This window comes from Magnolia sinica, chromosome 4, assembly GCF_029962835.1.
Source record: "Magnolia sinica isolate HGM2019 chromosome 4, MsV1, whole genome shotgun sequence".
Classification (NCBI taxonomy): domain Eukaryota; kingdom Viridiplantae; phylum Streptophyta; class Magnoliopsida; order Magnoliales; family Magnoliaceae; genus Magnolia; species Magnolia sinica.
Genome location: NC_080576.1, coordinates 12,228,335 through 12,251,626, shown reverse-complemented (window position 1 = coordinate 12,251,626; position 23,292 = coordinate 12,228,335). Strand labels below are relative to the sequence as shown.

The window sequence follows — 23,292 nt, the reverse complement described above, 5'->3', positions numbered from 1 at the left end:
GGCATTTCTGCATTAAATATAGTGTGTGATAATGTAGCCCAATGAGATTGCAAAAAATATAAACTTTTAGTTTATGGTAAGCAGACAGGATCGTTTGTACCGGAAATGGGTGAATTTATTTATTTTTAAATCCCCATACAAGTATGCAAGTTCTTGCATATTGGGGTAAGCAAACAATCCCACCAGAGAGTTTTTAAGCATGTCTTAGAATACAAATCCCAAGTAAACAGCCACTAAGAAATATTTGCCTTTTCTGATTCCATTGGATGCCATCTACCAAAATCCGCTTGTCTGCCTCCATATGCGCGTCTACCTAGTATTTGTCTTCTCTACTTAATGAAGCCAATCTCCTTGGCGTTGCTGCGGAAACACTGCCTGCAGCACGTAAGTCCATGCTTCCTGATCAACCCACGTGGGTTTTCACAAACTTGGCAAGTGTATGATCCAGGGCCATAGTTCTTCGAATGATAATTTCAGACATTGATGTGACCCCTCTTCCTCTCTTCAAAAACCCTATTGGAATCGTAATTTGAAAGCACAGCTGTTGAGGGTGAAAATTTGTTAATATGATCCCACACGTGACCCATGACTATGGCCCAACCTATAAGAAATTATTGCATGATGAACGGTCACATGAACACACATGGGTTATCACATGGCTAAATTATTGAAGACAGGCTCCACCCCATCAATAGCCATGCAAAAATCACTTTAATTCAATCATAACCATTGGATTAGTGGTTTGGGAAATGGATGGTCCATATTGTATGGACTGTCCATCATATAGGGCCTACATTTAATTGTCATCCCTCCCAGAACACTTTGCTCGGACGATCCTAACAGCTGGATTAGTAGTTAGGAAATTGGATTACCCATATTGAGTGTATTTGAGAGGTCAAAGCAGCGATGTGGATTGTCCATCAAGTGGGCCCCACCTTTGATTGCCCATCCTTCTCACATCGCTCCGATTGATTATTGTAATCATTTAATTATTGGATGCGGATTGTGTGGTGGTCCTGCTACCATAGACATCTGTGATGACTTCATAGACCACGTGTTGCTGCTAGAGATGGGTTCGGTTGAGTACATACTAATTCCGGTTACCTTAAAAAATAGTTTGTATGGGCTTCATCTCCAACATTGGCACATGGCCCATTCAAATCATGTCATTTCCGGTCACCACGCACCCCTAATTAGTGGTTTGGAAAATGTACAGTTCATGTTAAGTATACTAGAGTGATTTAAGTATTGATTTAAATCATCCATCACATAGGACCCATTTATGATTGGCCGTCCCTCTCAAATTACTTTAATTTGATGATTCTAATCACCTGATGAATGGTTTAGAAAATAGTCTGTAAACATCAAGTATACTAAAGATGTTTAAGCATTGACCTAGACCATCCATCATGTGGCCCAACTTTGATTGACCATCCATCTCAAATCACTTTGATCAGATGACATAACCATCCATTTGTTGGTTTAGAAAATAGGTGGTTCATCTTAAGGTGGTAAAACCAAAGAAGGAAATCTACCTCTTTTAGCACCTTTTCATGGGGAGAAGTGTGAAAATATTTTAACCATTTAAACATATGTAAATGAGTAGGAGTGAAAACCCGTTCTATCCATATAAGTGGGAGCAAACAAATATGCAAAGATCCCAGTTTCATATGTAAATGCGTTCAAACGGAAATTTTCCAAATTCAAAAAGAGATGCTTCGGTTGAGCTGCAAAAAGGTGGAGCATTAAAGACACACGGCATGCCACATTTAAAATCAATTCCAAATTTTCTATTTGAATTTTTTGCTTTTAAGGTATGGAATTAATGCATTTGTTGGGACGTTCTGTTCCACAACTGTATCATTTCTCACCTTTAAAATGGCAAGGACGTACGCATGCATCTATCTACCGTCTACAACAACCTGAACCATTCATTCTCTAGGCCCATTTTAATAGACCATTGCCTGTTGTGGTATTTTGTGACCTTCTTAAAGGAAAAGAAAAAGTTGGTTGGATGGAAATCTCTCTTTGGACGGCCCTCGGATCACCTATCACGCTATGCAAGCGCATCATAGTCATGCTCACCTGCGCACCTGTGCTCGTGCGCACTTTTGTACACGTGTCATAGGCGTCAAATCCGAACGGTCCATGTGATGCGGCATCCCATGAAACACCCAAGGGACCAATTTTCCCCGTGATCTAAAACTCTGGTTGGCCATATCAAAGATAGATGCACATTAAGAGAAGAAACTGTTTTCTTTTTCTACAGCCCACCAAAGTTTTGGATCAAAGTAAAAGTTACGTCCTGGAGGTTTCATGGGGTGATGCATCCCGTGGACCATTCAAATTTTGGACTCACATGACGTATTATGAGTTCTCAAAATATTCACACGAGTTCCGTGCGTAGTGCGCGCCGAGCATTTGGCAGCGCATCAAAGTCTGTTGTGCTTTCGGTCAAATGCGTTCTCTTCGCATCGGAAAATGACTTAGACGTGATTGGCACTTGAGATTCCGTCTAAATTTCTATTACATATGACACCGGCAGCTTTGGACACGCAAGTAACCTTCGCAACATTGGTTAACATACAGAGGATAAATCAATTAGGTTCATGAAAATCTTTTGTTGACTTTGAAGATGCTAACGTGCAGGAGGGTGCACGAGTTCTATGAATTCACCTTCCCATGGCCCACACCAATTCTTTCTAGTCCAAGGCATGCGGTTCCATTCCACCTAAAATCTTGAAATATGGGAATGAAGTAGCATTGGATTGCCTGTCACCCCGGGCACGGATTTATACCTATGCCGAAGGTTGTGTGGGATCCACAGAGATGTATGTGACAAATCCACTCCGTCCATCTGTTTTTAAAGACCACAATAATACATAAATTTAAAAATCAGGAAGATTCAAAATCAGGTGGGCCACACCAACCAAACAGTAGGAACGGAAACATCCCCTGTTGAAACCTTTCTGGATCTAACCATGATGTTTATATGCCATCCAAACCGTTCATAGGGTTATTACCACTCAGATAAAATTGGACACAAATATCATCCTGATAGAAAACTTCTGTCACTCCACACGTTCAATCCCCACTGTTTTGCGTGGTATGGCCCACATGAGTTTTGGATCTTCCTGATTTTTAGAATCCTGTTCTATTATGGTCTTCCAAAACAGATAGACGGCGAGGATTTTTCACGGATATCTCTGTATGCCCCACGCAGAAATATCTTGCACCCAGGGTCACACCATCCGACTTCCAATATTTTTAAAGTAGTTCAAATGGATCCTGTGGTTCACCGTTCATTGACTTTTCTAGAACCGTTAGGCTTGAAAGAATGCTATTCTTGCGTGATCTCAGGAAAGAAAGGGACTGAACTATGATAGCCATCCAGTCATTAGCCTGAGAAGGAAGGGGCATATAGTCGGTCCACATCAATCCCAGAATATCTCACAGATGGACGGTCAGATTTGTTGAATCAATGATGCTTCTCTCCTATGGGCCATCGATATAGTGGCCCAACAGTTACTATCATCTGACATAATGACAAGTATAGTACGAGGTGGTAGCTGCATGCAACTCCAACGTAGCAACTCAGTGATCATCACTTCTGGTAGCGGATTGCGTGGGACCCCCGGCGCTGTGCAAGGGGATGTGTGGGGCCCATAGAGATGTCCGTGAAAAATCCACTCCATCCCTCTGATTTGAAAGGCTACGCGAAATCAAATCAAATCATGTAGATCCAAAACTAATGTGGGCCATGCTACACGAAAAAGTGGGGATTGAACGTCGGCAGTGACAGAAGTTTTGTATCCGGATGATATTTGTTTCCGCAGTTTATCTGAGCGGTACTAATTCTATGAACGGTTTGGATGGCATGTAAACATCATGGTCAGCTCCAGTATCGTCGAGCTCGTGCAAGTGGCCAAGTAAGGAGGAGAGAGAGAGCGCTTGGGTGTTAAGAAATGGAAAGGTGAGAAAGGGACGAGTGGAGTAAGAAAAGGATGCGTAGGGCAAGTGGGTTTTTTATTTTGTTTATATATATATATATATATATATATATATATATATATATATATATATATATATAAAGGGACGAGTGGGGTAAGAAAAGGATGCGTTGGGCAAGTGGTTTTTTTTTGTTTTGTTTATATATATATATATATATATATACTCTGTTCGATGTTGGCTCGTTTTCAAAATGAGCTGAGTTATATAAAGTTTGACTCGCTGCAAGTCAAGCCGAGACAAACTAATCTAAATAAGCAGTTGTGTGAGCTTTGCGGACTATATCTCATCCTGTACAACCAGGACAGTTTTTAATGATCAATAATATTCGGTGTTTCCTATGGTGTGGTCTACCTTATAATTGTATCTCTTCATTTTTTAGGGCCATGCTCTAAAATAAGTGGCAAAATGGATGGATGGGTTTTGGGGTAGCATCCAACAGACGGGTTTGGATGACACTCATACATCAAGGTGGGCCCACACAGCTCAAACAACCGGTAATATTAATTATCATTTACCAGTTACGTTTGGACGTATGTGATTCTATTATGTAAAAGAACTGGTCGAGCCGAGTCCATTTCTCCGGCATCAGATAATCTAAAGTGTCCAAAATTGGTGGGCCCAACCACGAGTGAACCCTTGCGGAAAAGTCAGACCATTGGACTAAACCTTTCCGTCTTCTTTTAACTTTGAAAATGAACGTTTGACCAGGTTTACTATTAAACATCCAATTGAAGGGTAGCTGATTGCATACTTATTAAAATACATGGAGCCCACAGTCATGTATGTGTCTTATCCATGCCATCTATCCTTTTTACTAGATCATTTTAGGGTATGAACCCAAAATTAAAGCATATCCAAAGATCAAATGGACCACACTGTAGGAAAAAGTGTGAATTGAGCACCTATAATTGAAAACTTATTGAGGCCACAGGAATTTAAATCAACCTGATATTTGTGTTTTCCCTTCATCTATGTGGGGCCTAAGAAGGTTTCAATGGTGGACATCATTATCTTCACTGTTTCCCTTGGTGTGGTTCACTTGTGATTTGGATATAGTTCAATTTTGAGCTCATGCCATAAAATGACCTGGAAAAATGGATGGACGGCGTGGATAAGACACATACATCCTCTGTGGGCCCCGCAGAGTTTATACTCAGTAAGTAAAGCAATCCGCTTACCAATTGAAATCCCTCAACTCGACGGATATGCTTGTAGGCCCACCAAATTAATGATCATAATTCCTAATCATAAACCTTGCATCAAAGTGGGCCTATCGTGTTTTGCGCTTCTAGAAGTGGACCTAACCGTGAAGCGGGACGCACCGAGAGGATGAACAACACAATCACAGGTCCCACCGAAGAACTTCGGCCATTTATCTGGCGACAGAGAAGCACCCAACAATCAGATATGGAAGTTTGTTCCAACACAGATCAGACAAAGAGAAGCACCCGACAATCTGACATGGAAGTTTGTTCCAATACAGATCAGGAAATGCCAAGCACAAGCGCTACTGACACCGGAGCGGATTGAATGCGACGGAGGCCTCACCCAAGACGGTGCGATCCTCACCGATGGGCCCACTTTTGATGTATTTATTCTATATCCAGCCCGTCCACCCATTTTACCACAACATTTTATAGCATGATCCTAACAATGAATGAGATCCAAATCTCAGGTAGACCAAACTATACGAAACAGGTGATTGAACGCCCTATCATTAAAAACTTCCTAGGCCCCACCGTAATGCTTTCGTAGTGTTTATTTGACATCCAATCTGTTGATATGGTCAGATAAACCTGAATGAAGCGAAAAACAAATATTAGCTTGATCCGTAACTTTTGTTACCCGTCACGGGTCAATCACCACTTTTTCTCAGGGCATGGTCCACCTGAGAATTTGATCTAATTTATTTTTGGCTTCATGCCATCAAGTGATCTAGGAAAATGGATGGACAGCTGGGTATAGAATACACACATCAAGGTGGACCCACAGTAATGGCCGCACCTGCAACTGCTGCCTCACTCAAAACAGTGCGACCCTTACCTTGGGGCCTACCTTAATGCATGCATTGTATATTCATGTTGTCCATCTGGTTTTTCCGTATGATTTTAGAGTACGTGGCAAAAAATGAAGTAGACCCAATTCTCATGGAGCGATTGGTCATTAAAAACTTCATGTGGGCTACAAAGGTTTTGGATCAAGCTAATATATATTTGATTTATTATTATTATTTTTAAAAAAATTGGTTTCCTTTATCGAAGTATACATGACCATATTAACAGTTTGGATGGCGAGCAAGTCCTATGTCTCATTCTTGTATAAAGAATTCATCTCGTTATACATGACCACCATCCACTTCTCAACATCAATACCTTTCAATGCTTCCTGGAAGGACGACGGATCATCCTCATCCATAACGAGAGTAAATGTAGCGTTCAAATCATCTTTATATTTACCTAGGAATCCGCGACCTCTCAACGAATTTCTTTTTAGAATTGGCTACTCTACCTGCTCTTGTACTTCTAATTGCGGCTTAGGCTTTGCTTGTGTATCAACATTTTAAATCTTAATATCAATAACCAGTGATTTCTTCGATTTTTTGTGGTTGTCCCTGCGAAACAAGGAATTTTTATTAAATCTGATATCTTGACTAATTATAATTTTCCATGTGACCCGGTTATACAACTTATATCCCTTTCACTCCATTACCATAACCCACAAAGTATATTTTTTCGCTATTTGGTTTAACTTATCACTTACAACTGACGATACATGCGAGTAAGCATTATAACTAAATATACGCAATTGTGAGTAGACAACTCCACACTTCTTATGGAAACTTACAGTTTATCACTGTATATGATGACTAATTCACAAGATAGCAAGTCGTATTAACAGCTTAAATTCATAATTCCTTGCCCAAGTCAGCATTATTCAACATGCTTCGGGCTTTTCCCAAGAGAGTCTGATTCATTCGTTATGCCACATCATTCTGTTATGCAGCGTGTCTTACTGTATTGTGACTCACAATCCTCTCATCTTTACAAAATTGGTTGAATTCATTAGAAGTGAATTCACCTATATTGTCTATTCTCATGATATTCAATTTTCACCCTAACTGTTTTTCAACCATAGCCTTTCACATCTTAAATGAGGCGAAAATGTCAAATTTATACTTTATAAGGTAAATCCAGAACTTTTTAGAGTAATCATATATGAATGAGACAAAAAATGATGATCCCCCAGCAGAAACAAGAAGCGACGGGTCCCATATATCTGAATGCATATACTTCAGTACACCCTTACATATATACTTTCTAGTCTTAAAAGTTAACTGTGATGGTTTACCATATATACAATGTTCACATACATTAAAATCAACACTTTTAAAGGCATAAATTAAGCAATGATAAAAAAGTACATTCATGCCGTGCTCGCTCATGTGGCCTATGCACGCATGCCAAAATAGTGCCGATGTGGATTCTACTACAGACGTTGCAACTTCACCCAATACAGTATTCCCAATCAACTTGTAAAACTTATCTCTCCATTGTGTTTTTATTACTATAAGTATCTCCTTTAAAACTTTTAGAATACGATCAAAATCAGTGAATTAACACTAAAGTGACTCAAGTGCTCCAAGAGATATTAGATTTTTCTTTAGGCTACAAACGTATCTTATATCCGTCAAGATACGCTCCACCCATCAAACATCTTGATGCACATCAATCCGATATTAACAACCTTACAAGCAATGTCATTACCCATAAACACCTGCCCACCATCGCACTCATTGTGATTGGTGAATCAATCTCGCTGAAAAATTATGTGGTATGAGGTCCTCATCTAAAATCCACTCGTTGCCAAGATACCCGGATTTGAATGCAGTCAGAACATCACCACCATCAACTTCCTCACTGGATTCCGCTGTGTTGGCCTCTTTCAGCATATTATCTGAATTCTCTCCCTTGTGAGCTTTGGGATTCTAACAGTCTTTCATATGTCTCATCATCCCATACTTTCAACACTTCATCCTACTTTTATTCTTCGATTTGGATCTTGATCGCGAGTTACCCTTTTCCCGATCAGAATTCTTTCCCCTAGCGACCAACACATCTGTAGAAGAACCATCGCTACTGTCATTCTTTCTAAACTATTTCGCATTAAGGGCCGAGATGATAGTTTCGACGTCTACAGTCTCCCTACCGTAGAACATAATGTTTACGAGATTCTCGTAGAATGGTGAAAGATAGTTCACCATGATTAGGGCTTGATCTTCCTATTCGATCTTCACCTCTGCATTCGTCAACTTGTAAAGCAATTCATTGAATGCACTAATGTGTTCATTAACATCAGTAGGGGTGTACACAAACCGAGCTAGCTCGGTTAGCTCGCTCGACTTGACTCGAAAAAGCTTGATTTGACTCGGTTTGAAGCTGAGTTCGAGCCGAGTCGAGCTGATTTTTTGAGCTCGAAAATGAGTTTGAGCCGAGTTCGATCAGGCCCCAGCTCGACTCGACTTGACTCGGATCGAATCCAGCTTGAATCGAACTTAGATCGAACTAGTTTGGTGAATCGGTTACTTTGCCATTGATGTTGCTCACCAACTGTTTGATAAAATGACTCAACGAGATGTGGTTGGTGGCAAGGAAGGTTTGGCTAGTGGCAAGGAAGGTTTGGCTGGTGGCAAGCAAGGTATGTACATTAAACAAATACCTTTTTTCTCTCTCTCTCTCTCTCTCTTTGGTTTTTATGTTACTTAGAAGGTGTTTGATAAAACACCTGTAAAACCATTGCCTCTGTTTGTAAAACAGTGAGTTTTTGAAGTTGCAGTTCAGGTGTTTATGGAAATGCCTCAATGGAGAACTCAGCTCGATCTTGGCTCGAACTTGGCCCGAGCTGGCCCGAGCTACTGACCGAACCGAGTTGAGCTGGCCAGTCAGGCTCGAGGACCAAGCCGAGCCGAGTTCGAGCTGAGGTTAGCCAGTGTTCGAGTCGAGTCGAGTTAAGGCCAGCTCAACTCGGTTCGACTCGATGTACAGCCCTGAATATTAGACCCTTTCCGCCATCTTAAGATTATGTAACTATTTCTTAAAATATAAATGATTGCCTAGAGATTTCTTCATGTACAAATTATCTAGTTTCGTACAAATCTCTGTGGTAGTCTTTTGATTAAGGACATTATAGAAAACATTGTCCGCTATACATAATTGATTGAAGTAGTCGCTCTCTCATCAAGTTCATCCTACTCTTCATCGCTCATAGACACATGACGCTTCACCTTACTAAGGAGAGCGTGTTGCAATCCTTATTAAATTACAAGGCCTCTTATCTTCACATTCTATAGTTTAAACTTATTTCTACTGGTAAAATTCTCCGTTTCGTACTTCACATTTAATATCTTCGATAGTATATTTTAGATTCAAACATAAAACCCAACGTTAGCTCTAATACTAGTTGTTGAGGATTTGCAAAAGCAAACCCTGAATTTGAATCAAATAAGAGAGGGTAAACGCAAACAAGCTTTATAGAGAACATACAAATTTATGTGAAAAAACCCTTGTGGAAAAAAAAAAAATGGTATAAAGCGACAATGAATCCACTATAAAAAATGAATTACAAGAGATGGATGAACTTATCGATCCGAAAACCTCAAAATCTTGATCACGAAATCCTAGCTTTGCTCTCCCTTACGCTCAAAACAGTCATTACATGTTATTCACACTAATTCCTCCAATTACAAGCCCTTGTATAGAGTTACAGTCAAATTAGGAAACAAAACCCATACTTTTGTAAAATTGCACAATTCCATTGATGGGACCTTTAATAAGATCGAGTGGCATCGACAACTTGTCAATAGGATCAAAGCTCTCATCGATAGGATCGAAGAATGCCCTAAAATCTGTCTAGTGAGCATAGGGAAAAAATCAAAAATTTCTCGATGGGATCGAGCGGTTTGTTAATCCCATTGACAAATCCATGTTTAACATAGATTAAAGGTACTTGATTACAACATCCCACACCTGCGACTATCTTGCCACGAAGCTTAACTTGCTCTAAGCAACAAACGAACTCTCCAATTTATCTCGAACTGATTATAAGTGTGCTTATTAAATAATCATTAGTAAATTTATTATTTAGTAACCTTTTTTAAAAAAATTTCTATTTGATTATATTTTCTTTTTATACTGTTTTGTTGTTGAACTAAAATCACTAACACATACTTAATTGAAAGTTCTTTCAATTAATACGTAAAAAGAGCTCATATAAAGAAAGAACTCTCTTTTTTATTGACCCTCCCTTTATAATTTGCTTGGTCTATTATGGTCGGTGACTAAATAGGGACGTGGACTGCGCCCTACCCCACCCGTCTCTAGCCCTGAACGGGCAGTTCTGTGGGTGGGCCCACCATGATGTATATGTACATCCAAGCCGTCCATTCCTTTTCTCATATCATTTTAAGGCATGAGCACAAAAATGAGGTAGATCCAACGCTCAAGTGGATCACACCAAACAATAAGCTTGGTTGCATTAAATGCCAGTTGCATTAAATGCAAGAGTCATACATGGTGTGGTCCATTTGAGCGTTGGATCTGCCTCATTTTTGTGCTCATGCCTTAAAATGATATGAGAAAAGGAATGGACGGCTTGGATGTACAAATACATCATGGTGAGCCCACCCACAAAATTGCCCTTTCGGGGCACGGGCAGGGTAGGACGCAATCCGCGTCCACCAAATAGACAATGGATGTGACAAGCTCGGCCATGCAGTCTATTTCTGCTAGAGCTGGGCATCGGTCTGGATCGGATCGGATTGGGTGCAACTCGATTCGATCCAAAATCTCAATGGTCTGACCAGAACCCGATCCGATCCAGGACCGAGTCCAGGTCAACTAACTCGGACCGATCCGATGCATGGTTGGCCTGACCCGAACCGAGTTCGACTTGGTCAGGGAAATCGAGTCGGATCGGGTTGCGTACGATTCGGATCGTATGAATTTAATCCAACTGTTCATGTGGTGTGGTCCACTTCAGCCTTTAATGTATAACCTTTTTGTGCTCAAGGCCTAAAATGATATATCAAAATGGATGAATAGCTTAGATAAAATATATACATCAAAGTGGGCCCCACATGGCTATGAAAGAACTATTCGTCTACCGTATCTGTGTTTTTACCGGACTGTTGACGTGCACTGCACGAAAGTGCAGTGACGTGCTTTTCATGCAAGTGCAGCTGCGTATAGTTTGACTTTTGGATTGTCGTTAGCGAGTTCTGTGGGTTTGATCATGGGGTATGTGTTATATCCAAATCGTCCATCCATTTGGCAAGCTTGTCTTAAGGCTTGAGACGAAAAATAAGACAGATCTAACTATCAAGTGGACCACACGAATTATTTAACAGTGAAAATTATTCTCTTGCTATTTGCGGTGTGGTCCAGATGATCTTTGGATATTATTCATTTTTTGGATAATGCTCTGTAATGATCTCTAAAATATATGAACGGTGTAGATATAATAAATACTAAAATACATCACTGTGGGGCCCATATAACTTTGATCTCCTTTGAACCATTTGGTCCGTTCATACAACTCGAAGCTTGAGGAGTGTTAGTGTTCGTCTTCGCATGACACGTGCCTATGGCTATAGGTTACGGTAGCTAGTGTGTGGTACACCCTACATGGCTAAAAGAACTATTTTCTATCAGCTCTGGACTGTTATGATAGTTCAGCACCAATTAAAAAATGGTGGTGACTTTTCAATTTACTATGCCAAGGTAGCGTGGATTGTCCAAATCATTGACAGAGCTTAGACCACACATTAATTTTCTATTAACCATATACGATAGCTAATAATTGCACGGATAGGATTGATCAATCGGTGTGATGAATTTCACATGCGAGAAGGATGAATGCCCACCATTTCCAAAATATTGGTGAACTATTACCAGTGTAGCCCTTAACCAGACATGATGACTCGGTCCAATGCCCAGCTCTCGTACACCAGCAGTAGACTTTGTTGGGGCCTACCGTGAATGCATGTGGTTTATCCACGCCGTCCATTCAATTTTCCAGATCATTTTAGTGGTTGAACCCAAATTTGATGCATATTCAAAGCTCAAGTGGAGCATACCACAGGAAAAAGTAGAAGTATTGGTTTTGGATCGGATCACTCCGGATCGGCTCGGATTGGTCCGGATCGGATCCATTCGGTTCAAATTTTGGTTCGGATCGGTCCGAATTTACTAGAGTCTGAACTCGATCTGAAAACCTGTCAGATTTGAATGGCCCTACTCAATCCGTCCCGATCCAGGCCGTCGGTTCGGTTCTATTCGGGTCGAATCCAACGGATTGGGTCAGATATGCCTAGCTCTAATTTCAGCGCTTACGGTTATTGGCGTTTAGTTTGAGCTGCATCGGACAGGCACGTAGGCACAATATATACGACTCAATTTGAGCTAAACATGTGCCGAGTGATCTCATGGTAGTAAGCGAAATAGATTGGCTACTCCCTAGCCACCAGCCCGGTGGCTGATGGTCGGTGCTCTGTGGGCCCACCATGATGTATGTGTTTCATCCATTCTGTTCATCCATTTTTACAGATTATTTTGGGACCTGACCCCAAAAATGAGAGGAATATAAATATCAGGTGGATCACACCACAGGAAAACAATAGTAATTAGATATACACCATTAAAATCCTCCTATGGCCCATTGTATTGTTTATTTGACATCCAACCTGTTGATTAGGTCATACAAACCCAGATGAAGGGAAAAAACAAATATCAGCTTGATCCAAAACTTTTATGGCCCCCAAAAAGTTTTTAATGGTTGACGTTCATTTAACAATGTTTCCTATAATGTGGTCCACTTGAGATTGGGATATACTTCATTTTTGGTCTCATATCATAAAATGATCTAGAAAAATATATGGACAGCATGGATGAAACACATACATCATAGTGGGTCCCACAGAGCACCGACCACCAGCCATTGGCTGGTGGCCAGGGGAGTAGCCAATCTGTTTCTGGTTGGAAGTAGAGCTCGGCAATCTTGACCTGATTCGATGGATCTGACTAGATCCGACCCGAACTAATCCGATGGCCTGGATCGGTGCGGATTGAGTAGGGCAGTCCAGATCTGAAAGCTTTTTGGGTCGAGTTCGGATCCATACCTACCCAGACCGACCCGATCCGGAATTTGATCCGATTGGATCTGATCCGATACGACACGACCCAATTTGGAGTGGATAAACCACATGCATTTTCACGGTGGGCCCCACCAGAGTTTACTCAGTACTAGAAACAGATTTGCTGGTTTACCACACACTAGCTGTATAGCTGCTGTAGGTACATGTCGTGTGGGAAGACGAGTACTGGCGAGACGGATTGGCTACTTCCCCTGACCCCAACCCCGTGGGTGGTGGTTGGTGTTCTATGGGCCCCATCATGATGTGTGTGTTTCATCCATTCCGTTCATCCATTTTACAGATCATTTTAGGGCTTTATATATTAAAAAAAATGATAGGGATGTAAGTCTCGGGTGGACCACACCACAGGAAAACAATAATGATTGGATATCCACCATTATAATCCTCTTAAGGCCCACTGTACTGTTTATTTGACATCTAATCTATTGATTAGGTCACAAGGACCCAGATAAAGGGAAACAATAAATATCAACTTGATCAAAAACTTTTATGGTCTCCAAAACGTTTTTAATGGTCAACGTTCATTCAACACTGTTTCCTATAGTGTGATCCACTTGAGATTTCGATACACCTCATTTTTTTTCTCATAACATAAAATGATCTATAAAAATAGATGGAGGGCATGGATGAAACACATACATCATGGTGGGGCGCACAGAGCACTGACCACCAGCCATTGGCTGGTGGCAGGGGGAGTAGATCCATTTCAGTACTAGCGTCTGGCGCTCCTTGAGCTCCGAGTTGTATGAACGGTTCAAAGGAGATCAAAGTTATATGGGCCCTACAGTGATGTATTTATTATATCTACACCGTTCATATATTTTTAGAAATCATTATAGAGCATTATCCAAAAAAAGAATAATATCCAAAGATCATCTGAACCACACCACAAATAGCAGCAGAGAATGATTTTCATTGTTAAACAATTCGTATGGTCCACTTGATAGTTAGATTTATCTTATTTTTCGTCTCAAACCTTAAGACGAGCTCGCCAAATGGATGGATGGTTTGGATATAACACATATCACATGATCAGACCCACAGAACTCGGTAACGTCAATACAGAAGTCACCTTGTGCAAGCTGTGCTTGTGTGAAAAGCAAGTCACCGCGATTTCATGTAGTGTACGTCAACAGTCCGGTAAAAATATAGATACGGTGGACCGAAAATTCTCTCAGAGCCATGTGGGGCCCACCTTTATGTATATGTTTTATCTAAGCCATTCATCCATTTTGACACATCATTTTAGGCCTTGAGCACAAAAAGACGGTATATTACATGCTGAAGTGGACCACACCACATGTTAGGTCCGTATCCTAGACCGTACTATTTCGTAGGCTTCCGCGGTCCTCACGGTCAAATTCCGACAACCCTCGACCTGTATCCGACATTTACGCGTGCTCCTAGGCCAAGTCCTTTATATCGGAGTCGACCCGACTCGAAACTTATACCACAGCGACCACACCGTTGCCGCGGTTCTAAGACTGCATCTCGCGCTCAAGGTGATACCCAAGCCAGGAGATGTGGGCCCGCGTTCAGTTCAAGGAAAACGACGCACGTTGCGAATTTCGAGGGAATCTCTAGGGCACCTCACATCAATCAATCAATGTACAAGTCAAGTACATATCCTATCACACTCATCCCTCTCTCACCCAAAGTCAAAGCAACCCTTACCTCTCTCTTACACAAGTACCCTAAAGTCAATTCTCCCCATCACCCATCACTCACTCACTCATCCCTCTTTCTCTTACATCACATCCTCTCTCTCTCTCTCTCATTTCAAACTCATTTCTCCCAAGCAACCATGGGAGGTGGACGTCCAAGCTCCTCATGAGAAAGAGCTAGGTGTGGCCCACCTTCCTACCATCCAATCCCACCCTCCATAATCGATCTTAATCGTTGAAGTCCATCCATTGGAACTCTAACATGTATTGGCGGAAGAAGGAAAGGAGATCTAAAGGTGGGTGTATTTTATGATTTGAATTGTGTAATTTTGATGATTTGAGGGCCGGCATATGGTGGGACCCATCATGATGTATGCATTATATCATGGAGGAGCTCATAGTGGCGGAGCTCCTCCCATCTCCTCCGATCTCTCTCTCTTTTTCTCTATCTCTTTCTCTCTTGTGATGGATGTGGTGGCCCACTTGATCCATGCCGTGCAGCCGCATGGACCACACGCTGATGTATGTATTCTAAATCCACCCCCACACGTGGGGCCCACCTTGATTTAGTGTGGGGCGACCCACCCTTCCGTGGACCCCACCGTGATGCATGTCTTCCATCCACACTATTCAATGCTTTGAACGGTGCTGGACACCGTGAGAAGGTGTTGTGGTGACCCACTATGATGCATTAGTGTCATCCACACTGTCCAGATCATCTGGACGGTGCTGGACCAGTTTGGGATGGTGCAGCCTTAGCTGTTGTTGACTTCAGTAACTTCGTGGGCCCCTTGACGTACGTATTATATCTGGACCGTCCATCTATGTGGACCCCACTTGATGCAGTTGCTGCTGTACAGCAAATGCTGGACACTGGCAGGTGTTAAAAAATGATGATAGATAAATAAACAAATAAATAATATAATATATAATATTATATCTATATATACCATATATATATATCTGGTGGGCCCCACGTGGGACCCACTTGCAGGAGAGAAGCAGATTGGCTGATGCGTCTCACAGCAGCTAATCAGCTGCTGTTTTAAAGTCACCGTGATGTAAGGGTCTTATCCCGCTATCCATCATCTGGACAGGGGGGACCCACCCCCACACGTGGGGCCTACCTTGATGATATATCCACATCGTCCATTTGGGACGTACGTGGACCCCCTCCTGATGTTTATGTTTCATCAAGGTCGTCCACTCGTGGTGATCCAGATCATATATGCATTTCACAGGTGGGCCACACGTGTGGATCCCACCATGAGATATGTGTTATATACTTACTGTCCATCTGCTTGGCACGGTAGCCAGCTAACCCAGCAACTATTGCTACTGTTTTGATCAATCAATTATGTGGGACCCGCTGATGTATGTGTTCCATCCTCACCGTCTAGACCTTGGACGGTGGGACCCACCATGATGCATGTGTTGTATCCATACCATCCAACCATTTGAGAGATCATTTTATGGTAGGATGAATCAGATCCAAAGTTCAAGTGGACCCCACCATTTGTAAATGGGGACAGTGTCATCCACCGTTCAAACTTCTATAGGCCACAGTAGCTTCCAATCAAATTGATATTTGTTTTCACTTCATCTATCTCTATGTCAACTTATGAATAGGTTGGACCTTAAATACGTCACGGCGGGCCACATCATGATGAGACCAACCATTGATCAGGTGGACCACACCGCAAAGACCAGTGGAGATTGAACGCCCACCATTGAAACCCTTTGGGTTACAGAAGTTTTGGACCAATATGATATTTGTTTTCCTCTTTATCCAGGTCTTTGTGACCTTGTGTGTAAGACCTGTATTCTAGTCTGTACTGTTCCGTCGAATCCCGCGATCCTTCTTGTCGAATTCCGGCAACCTGTGACGTATAATCGACGTTTGCGATCAACCCTAAGTCATATGCTGTAGATTTGAGTCGGTTTAATTCAAGACTTGTACCATTACGACCACACCGTCGCCGTGTCTCTCGCATCGATCCGATACCCTGGCAGGAAGATGTGAGCTGACGTTTATTTCGAAGAAAATGCCGCGCATTTGCAATCCCAAGAGAATCTCTATAACATGTCAAATCAATCCCATCAATTAATCACATCATGTCAAGTACACATCACCTTTCACCCCATCCCCAAGCAACCACCAAGTCAACTCTCTCTTACCCTCTCTCTTACACACCCATACATGTCAAGTACAACATCACCTCACCCATCACTCACATCCATCACTCTCTCTCCTTACATCCCATCTTCCTCTCTCTCTCCCTCTCTCATTTCTTAACTCAATCCCAAGCAACAAGAGAGCTCACGTCCAAGCTCTCTTCCATGTGAGAGACTGCATGTGTGTGGCCCACTTTCCCATCCCAAATCCTCCATCATAGCCATTCACTTCTAATCTTCCACCATCAAAGTGAAGCTTAAGGAGATCGCCATTCCAACGGACCGAGAAGATCGACCTGTGGTTGCTTCTATAGGCTAGATTTTTCATGTTCTTATGATGGGTCAAGTGAGGCCTACCGATCAATGGTATGGATCTCACTTTGGACCGTAGGTGTGGCCGATGGCCTACCTTGATGCTCATGATCATTCCATGATGGGGCCATTCTCCATGGACCCCATCATGATGTTTATTTTCTTGCTTAAATAGGGTCATCTAGACCTTTCATTTTGGTGGAGAAAGGATCTCCACCATTGATTTTCAATTTGATGGGCCCACGTCAATGGGACCCACTTGATGTATGATCGATTTCAAGGGAGGGCCCATAGTGTCGGGGTCCCTCTATCATGCGTCTCTCTCTCTCTCTCTCTCTCTCTCTCTTTTCCTTTTTGTGATGAAATGGTTGTGTGGCCCGCTTGGATGCACCCCACCATGAGGCATGTGTTGGATCCAAGTCATTTGAAGGTGAGGCCCGCTTTATATGTATTGAATACACATTATCCATCATTTGGTGGCCCACCTAAGCAGGGCCCACCTTATATTTATGTATTGTGCCAAGCCGTCCAGCGTCCAGAGACGCTGGACGTGAACTGTGTATAAAAAAAAGAAGAAGAGATTCCTTTTAGATTTTGGGGTGGGCCACTCATTCAGGCCCCACCTTGATATATAAATTCAATCCATGCCGTCCATCCCATTTAGAGGATTGTTTTAGGCATTGAGCCGAAAAATGAAGTCCATCCGATCTTCTTGCGGGCCATAGCATGTAAAACATTGGTTTTTACCGTTGAAAGTCACCCCGACAATTTTTATGCGCCGAAAAACATCGGATATTGGACTCGTTGGAACGGTCTTGAGCCATAGAGAGCAATGGATGGGCTGGATTCAGTTGATACGGGTCCCATATACGAAAAACCGCAGAAAACTCGGTTTTAAAAAAAAAATTAAAAAATTACATGCAGCAGACGCTGCTGCTGTCAGAGATGCAGGCAGCGCCTGCTGCTGGCGGGCGGGCGGACGAGAGTAGATCGATGGCCCTAGCCGTGGGCCCCACCCTGATGTATATTTGCCATCAAACCCGTTCATATGGTGGGCCACCTCCATCAGTGGGCCCCCTCCAAATTTCAGCCACATCTAAGACTCAGGTGGCCCACATCATGAGAAATAGTGGGATTGAACGTCTGCCCTTGAAGCTCCTTTTCTGGGCCACAGAAGTTTTGGATCAAGACGAAATTTGTTCTCCCTTTTCACCTAGGTATGTGTGACCTTATGAACGAATCGGATGGCATATAAGTATTATGGTGGGCCCCACGTGGGCCTCACAGTGATGCATGTGCTTTATTGCCACCGTCCAGGCGGACGGTGGATCCCACGGTAATGTATGTATTTTATTCAAACCGTCCAGCCATTTTGCTGGCTGCTGGACGGATAGTGGACCCCATCAGGATGCATGTGTTGCATCCAGGCTTCCCAACCATTTGGAAAGCTCATTTTTTTGGGCATGAGCTGAAGAATGAGGCAGATTTAGGATCAAGTGGACCACATTGCAAATAGTAGTGGGGATTGAGTCCCTACCATTGAAATCCTTTGTTGTCATAAAAGTTTGGATTAATAGAAAATGTGTTTTCCTCTTAATCTAGGTTTGTGTGACCTTATGATCGGATTGGGATAGAAAATAAATGTTAGGGTGGGCTTTGGGAACCGTAATGGTGGAAAAATCACTATCTCCACTTATAGTTGGGTGTGGCCCATTTGGTATACATGGGGCCCAATTGGTGTGGTCCATTTGAGATACATAAAGCCCATGTGATAAGGCCCATGGGTTATGGCCCATTGCAATGTGCATAAGGCCCGTTGGTGAGGCCCATTAATATGGCCCATTTGATGAATGTAAGGCCCATGTGATACGGCCCATTTGATGTATCTAAGGCCCATGGGTCGAGGCCTAATGGGTTGTCCTTAGGGTCCATTGCAATGCGTGATTTCTCCATGGTTTGTGGCAGGCTATGCCTTGGGAGCAATGTTGGTTTGACGTCCACATTGCAAGTATAATGTTGGTTAAATGTCCGCATTACGACTCTCCCTAGGGCCCATTGATAGGCCGTACTTGTTGTGTGTAGGCCGTCTAGGCCCATCTGCATTATAAGGATAATTCATCACTTTATAACATGCTTAGTATAGCTCTATGATACATGCCCATACGCATCATATGTATGCTTAATATGAGAAATGTTTGATCATAGCATAAGCCATTGGGCTGAGGCATTTACAGGACTCCTTATGATACGGAGTGCCCCACATGATCGCGTGGTACACGCAGGATTGCTGCATGACTGACGGTGTGACTCATGCATTTCGCATTGTGTGTCGTGATCATTGCACGCCCTAGCGACATCAGGGCCGTGGCTCCACAGACACATCGTGGATGACCATATCGGATACCGAAAATGCTTGGTTCTAGCACTGTGGGCACTTAGGATGTCCTTGGGTGAAAGTCCCAGAACCTTTTTGGCACCAGGAGATGCTCCAATGTCTAGACCGAGTGGATACATGAGTGCCCGAGTGCCGAATACCAGTAGGCCGCGTCTCCCACTATGTCGTGGTCGGTTAGAAGGGGGTGTGGCTTTATCCGCCCGAGTGAGGGGGTTATAAGCTAGGCTGAGTTTGACCAGCTCGTAAATGAGTTCGCTATCGACGAGCCGTGTAGGTATTGGCAGACTACTGGTCAGGCGGATAGTGAGGTCTATTCCACTTGCTCGACTGTGCAACTAGGGAGGAGGTAGTCTGTGTGGAGTGTATTAGACCCCGGTGATATCCATAGAGGAACTGTACTGATATGTGTACTTGATGAGGACGGCATGCTTGCTTTGCATCTCGCATATGACATTTGGCTACATAGGCCTCGTATCGCATGGCCTTGGTATGGCCGATAGCATTCATGTCTTGCATCATATAGCTTTGGTACAACTGATAGCATTCATGGATTTACCGCATATTTTCGCCTTAATCTGATATTGTACACTTGGCGCTTGCCTTGCGCACACACTTACACCACCCTCTAAGCTTTTGTAAGCTTATGCACGACCGTTGCATGCAGGTGTCGTTGGACAGCAGCAGCGCTGAGGCAGGAGCGCGCATCTGATCATTTTGGAGCTTTTTGATCACCTTGTATTTCCCTTCCCGCTTTGTACTTAAAGTTTTTGATATAGTGGATATGTGGTGATGTGGTTTTGTGACTTGGTTATGCTTGTTGTTATGCTCCATTACAAAAAAATTTTACTCTGAAAATCCTCCTTGTAGGATCCCAGGATCGAAATCTAACATGTGAGTGCCGGGATCTGAGAATGGGGCACTACGGAGGCTGTCGGCGCCGGATTCGGCAATCGAGAATTTTGTGAGCCCGTTTTTTGAGTTTGGGGCGTGACATTGTGAACAGATTTGAAAGGAAAATAAATGTTATGGTGGGGTCCATCTTGATGTATGTGTTGTACATCCATGTTGTTCATCCGATGGGCCCATTTGGGAGGTGTAGGCCCACCTGCTTTGTGGCTCAGCATGATGTATGTGAGGCCTAGATGGAGAGGCCCATTGTGATGTATTTGAGGCCCACGGTATAGGATCCATTATGATGGAATTGCGAGCCTAGATTGAGAGGCCCGATGTGATGTATACAAGGCCTATATGATGGGGCCCACTTGTAACACCCCGTACCATTGGTACACGGGTGTTACACTTTTATTAAAAAAATCTACATCAACTTAAATCAGGTTGGATTAATTAACTGACTTGAACACGACACATGTAGGATGGAGATTCTAGTCGAAATTAAGGCCATCCATCCAGGTCTCCAGGAGCCGGGACGCGCCCTACAACATTTAAGAGGGTGAGGTTATCTGAACACTCTAAAATAAAGCATTTATGTTAATGGATACTGCTACAACACACGTATCACCAACGCCTGAGGATTTGTTAGTGACAAATCGAACCTTCATCTTAACCAATACCTTATATCAACCGTTGAAAACAAGCGTCAGGCCCACCCGACCAACAGATCACACCATATGGGCCAATAATGGCCCAAAGAAGCATGTCGCAGCCCACCTAAGGCTCACCATCAACACAAGATGGGCCAGGGTCCTTGTGTAGTGTCCCCCAATGCGAATGGTCAGTGTGGATCGTGGTACTAACATCTCAGTGGGCCCCTACACGGTGCGTGTACACCAAGAGCGTTTGTGCACGACGTGCACTGGGGCAATGAGGTCGGTCAAACGGCCTTTGACTGTGCTCCTCTTGAAAAATCAGAAAATGGTGTTTTCTCCCGCCATTTTTAAATTTGAACAGAGGATCTTCGAGCCTCTAAGTGGCCCACCCTGGCCACTTTCCGAGCCATTTGAATCATCCACTTTCTCCACAGGGCCCGACTTAACAAAACCATATAGCCTCTTGGGCCGTTGTAAACAAACAAGAAAGATAGGTCGCAATCGTCCGTTGCGTTACACATGGCGGATATCCGCAGGGTGGAACCCATCCGGGATTGCTTGGACGGCTCACGATCGGCCCGATCTCACCATCCTAACCGTCTAACTTCCAAGGAGAGGCATGCTCTCTCTATTCCGGAAAAGGCCGGCAAGGCCTGTGCTAGGAAAAGCAAAAAAAGAACATTCCCACTTCGGCAAACTGCTGCTAGTGCGATTCCAACTGTCCATGAGACCACGTGGCCTCATCCCTGCCCTTGGTTAAGGGCGTAGCGAGATAAAGGCGAAAATGCAAGCTATCTCATGAGAATGGGAGATTCTCTTGAGATATGTTGAAACTGATGCTTGGGTCCCGAGAAGTGGGCCCCACACTGATCCTGGGCCTCATCTAGACCAATTAGATGGACCGGATCATGACCATGCACGTTAGATGATGATCCGCCATTAGAGACTGGATCATCTTCCCCGTTAAAAACCCACACAAAGTGACGTGATGGCCCCCACCGAATCAGGAAAGATGCTTTTCTAGTAGGCCTTGGGGCCAGCTTCCCATCCAAGCGAGTGGATGGACCCCATGCACAACTAATCTCAGATCTCAGCCGTGCACAGTCAGGGCATTTCTAGCCGTTAATGTCCTCCCTTTCCCTCTATATAAAGAGCCCTGTAGCCTAGGGATTTGTGCCAACAAGAGAGAGAGAGAGAGTAGAGAAAGGAAAGAGAGTGGGCCGACTGTGTGGTCTCGGTTTCCACTGCTCCAACTCTGTCTGTGTGAGGCTTGGACAGAGTCGGATCAGTTGGGATTGTAGCTTCACAAGCAGATAGGAAGAGAGTGTTAGGAAGAGAGTAGAAAGTGGATACAAAGAGAGTGAAAGGTGGTACTGTCTACCCTGTTGCAGCTTAACCCAGTCGAGTCGACGGTTGCCCCATCCGGACTAGGTAACCACCTACCTTCCTCCTTTTTTCGACTGTTTACACTTCAGCACGATGGGTTGGGTTCACAAGCTGAAAACAGCCGACTAATGGCCGTATTTTTGGACTAAAAACGAACCCAGACCATGGCCGGATATAAGCTAGAAACAGCTGACTAATGGTTGTATTTCAGACTTAAAGTAAGCCGCAACACGGTCGAGCACGAGCTCTGTTTGAGCTGAATCCAGGCCAAACAGTAACCTCGCTTCAGTCCACGAATCAGGCCAAGGAATACCTCTGTTCTGGACTGAAGCCATAGCAGAAAACGGACCTTCCATCAAGCCACATAATGGCTCTGATTGGAACTGAAAGTGGACCGTCAATCAGGCCATACAGCGGCCCTGTTCTGGAGCTGAAACCGGCAAAGCAATGGTCGGGTTTCAGTCAGACAACGGACCTAAATGGTGGCCGAATGTCATGCCAAAGTCGAGTAGTGTCGAAGCTCTGTTTTATGTTGGAAATAAGCAAATCGATGGCTGTCTTCCAAACTGAGAAATCAAGCCAATCAATGACTAT

At 43.3% G+C, this 23,292-nt stretch overlaps 1 pseudogene; it reads right to left on the bottom strand.

Moving 5' to 3' along the window:
* Positions 1–329: 329 nt before the first annotated feature.
* On the bottom strand, positions 330–6,426 carry LOC131244030 (small ribosomal subunit protein uS14z/uS14y/uS14x-like; annotated as a pseudogene).
* Between the last annotated feature and the right edge of the window lie 16,866 nt (positions 6,427–23,292).